At 46.3% G+C, this 3,632-nt stretch overlaps 1 pseudogene; it reads right to left on the bottom strand.

Moving 5' to 3' along the window:
• Positions 1 to 1,080: 1,080 nt before the first annotated feature.
• LOC147682148 (small nucleolar RNA U3) lies at positions 1,081 to 1,247 on the bottom strand (annotated as a pseudogene).
• Positions 1,248 to 3,632: the final 2,385 nt, after the last annotated feature.

Raw genomic sequence — 3,632 nt, 5'->3', positions numbered from 1 at the left:
CAGTGGGCCTTCCCAAAATTTTCAAGGCCACCTAAAGTCAACCTGCGTTGCTTTTCATGACTTTGTAAATATGGGCCCATTACTCTGCATGAAAGTGGCATTCCATGGTGTTGCTATGGAAGTTGTGATGCAACAACCTTGGAGCCTGCGCATTCCCAGATTTACAAAGTTTTGTAAAGCTGGGAATGCGTCAGTATCCTATGTCTCCCAAGGGACGTCGTAGAAGTATTTTTATTTCTCCTCGCTTTTTCCTCTTTCCATGTATGCTGCATTCTGCAACATGATTAGAAAGAGGAATATTTCATCAATGAGCTATCTCTTCCTGCAGAAAAACAATTATCCCTGCAACACAGGTACCCATGCAGCATGATGCAAGGGTGCCTGTACTGGTGCATGGCAAGCAATTGTGCGCCAGCGCAGGGCAAAGGACACAGAAGTGTTGTATTGTTAACCCCTCCCGAGCTCGTGAAGGAACCGTTCCGTCACGAGCCTCAGGTGGGCTGTGCTGGTTACAGAACGGTTCCATCACGGCCCGCTCGCCGCGCCTGGGGGGGCGAATTCCGTGCCTGCGCTGCGCGTTCTATTGAGCGGGCGGGGCCATGATGGAACCGTTCTGTCACAAGTACAGCTCACCCGCGTGCCGTGGCGGAGGGGTTCTGTCACGAGCACGGGACAGCCGCGCGGCCACCCCACCCCCTTAGCACTGCGGCGGAATAGCCGCCGCAGTGAAGGGGTTAATTTGCCGCATCCCTGTGTTTTTAAAATGAAGCAGCTCAACGCAGCAAAATGGCTTGCAGTGTTACACTGCATACTTTTTTTGTAATTGAGGCCCTAACTGCTTTATCCTCGCAGTTACAAAATTACTGTCTATAAAATTAAACTCATAGTTTGTGAATACCCCAAAAATGGTAAATTTACACAAAGGTGTAAGTTTGACTTTGTGAATCAGGACTTAGAGAGGAAATACAGAATAGTAGATCCCTACTGCCACCATTTGAGTCGGTACATAATGCAAACGTCGTGTTTGACGTTGCTTTTTTTTTCTTAATTGCGCTCAATTGCGGGGCTGCTTCTGACCCTTCCTGTTGCCTTCCTCCAGCTGTCCTGTAAAGGAGAGATGAACGGTCACCCATAGAAATCAGCAGCTGCATTAATGCGACACTGTCCACTTGCTCGAAAACCAGGCACTTTTTTAATGCATTTCTTTGGTTAAGCACTGTAGAAATTATCCCTGAAAGACTAGTCTTTAAATAAACGTTTGCAGCTCATACGGACAGGTGTGTAAACAGGAGCCTGAGGTGGGAGGGTGACGTGAGGGGGAGGGAAAGAATGAGGGTGCAGGGAAAGGGAGCGAGCCTGAGAGACAGAGGCATCGAGATGGAGAGAGAGAACCCGAGGCAGACAGCAAGAGAAGATTGAAACAGTGACAGAGAGTGACAGGGAAAGACAGCACACACAAGAATTATCGAGGCAGGACTCAGAGACAAACCTAACCAACAAATTAAAAAGTGAAAGTAAAACCTGCGGGAATGCATCTCGACAGCGGCTAAAAGCCTGTGCGGGCTGAAGGCAGATGACATGGGCCCCTTTAGCTGTTTGTTTCCCACCCCTTCTTTCTTCAATTCTCGCTTCCTCCATTCTTCTTTCTTACTACCCTCCCACCATACTTGTCTCTCTCTTTCTCCCTTTTTGTTCTCTTTTCACTCACTTTCTCTCCCCGTCCCTTGTGCACCTATGATGGTTACTGTCTGGACACAAAATGCTATGTTTACTCCAGGCCGCACCCGGGGAAGGGTTCAGGTGCACACGAGAGAGTTGAGAGAGACATCGAAAAAGAGAGGAAGTGATGTGAAGGGTTACAATAATGTAACCACGCTCTATGCAGACCTCTTTGGAGACAGTAGGTGCCCGCCTTCACCACACATCTTTATCACAACGGTCTCCTACACCCAGGAGTAGGGGCTGTTGCACGCTTGGTGTGATGTGGTTTGAGCCGTTTCTGCCAAGAACACACACTCCAGCGTCCTTCCCACAAAGGCCACACTATAATCACACTTCTCCATCTAGTGCCTAGACTCTAGGCACTAGCATGCTAATGCCTAAGTGTTCTGCCTTCACTCTGTCTCACTTCACTCACGAGAGTGCACAGTCAAAAGAGAGCAGCAAACACTACCCACTTACGTCACCGGACAGACATGCACTATTCCATCCACAGCCCCACCCCCAAGGAGGAGCTTGCAGTCAGGTCACCAGTGCACTCTAGTACCTAGACATGGGTGTAAAGCACTACATAACTACAGTATGGCGTGCCTCAATGCGCTACGGTAACCTCACTGACTATCTTACAGAGTTTAAATATGTCAGTATCAAACTTACTTAATAAACGATGCGTTTATTTTAGAACGGAAATACCGCCTCTTTTTAAGTTATCTGTTGTACAGAACTATAATGCCCACATCAGGCATATCTAATCTTTATTACACAAATATGACTAAAATACATTCAAATCAAAATTGTTCATTTTTTTTTACTTGGGGAGGATGAAAGGTAGATTTATCCCTGCCCGGACTCAACCAGCAAGAGGGGCCCAATCTCTTCAGCAGGCGCGATCACCTCTTGAACTTCCAAGAGGTCTCGCTCTAGCAACAGCCACCAAACCCTCCCTTTGAACCCAGCTCTTGACTGGTTTCTTAAATCTTCCTGGCCTTATTGGGATTGGCCCTCCGTGGCGCGTGCCACATGGTTCGACATGGCACAACGCCGCCTAGTACTTTGAGACGCCTCTGAAATGGCATAGCTCCACCTGGCATTGTAAAGCACCTCGGAGATGGCACAGCGCTGTCTGGTATTCTAAAGTGCCTCTGAGATGACTCAGCGCCGACTGGTATTCTAAAGGCAAGCATTCTTCCAGTAAGCCTAGCAGGGCCCCCTGATTGGTTCCGAAATTAGCTGCATAATCACAAATGTCGAAACCTGAAAATCGACATTTATTAATATTAATATCCCCCATCCAAACAAAAATACAATTTGGCTCATGTCCTTTACAGAATTCTCAAGCACAGCAACAAGGTCTTCCATAACTCTGTACCTTGTACTATTAAAAACATTACCATAAAAATGTATCAATACAAATATTTGCTTCATATCCATCTGCAAAAGACCCGGTTGAAAGAATGGGGATTTTGTATAGGTTTTCTTTACAGTCACTGGGACAGTAGTGGATATCAATTTTGCCAAGCTGTCTTTGGCTCTCCCGTGGAGTGAGGGTTTTGCAGGGGAATTTATTGTGACACATCCATCAATATTAAAATTCTGTGCGTGCCACATTTCTTGTAGAAACAGCAGCTGCACGGAGTAAATACAAATTTGCCATTACTTGTTACCAATTTTGTTTTTGATCCCTGCTACATTCCAAGTTCTCATGTTTAGAATCTTAGCAAGACATCTTTCACTTGGTTTCTTACACTGCTGCGTACCCCTTGTATCTTTATCCCTCATCCAACTAGATTTCTCAAGGATCCCAGTGTCCACCTGCTGTCAGTCTTGTTTACTGAGGCTTGAGAGAAGAGCAAATCGTTTTGAACAGGGTATAGATAAGCTCTGTCTTTGATTTCTTTGTTGGAAGAATTGTT

Source organism: Lissotriton vulgaris, chromosome 11 (genome assembly GCF_964263255.1).
Source record: "Lissotriton vulgaris chromosome 11, aLisVul1.2, whole genome shotgun sequence".
In the NCBI taxonomy this organism is placed as follows: domain Eukaryota; kingdom Metazoa; phylum Chordata; class Amphibia; order Caudata; family Salamandridae; genus Lissotriton; species Lissotriton vulgaris.
Note: the sequence above shows the minus strand (reverse complement) of the source record. Positions and strands in the feature narration are given on the sequence as shown.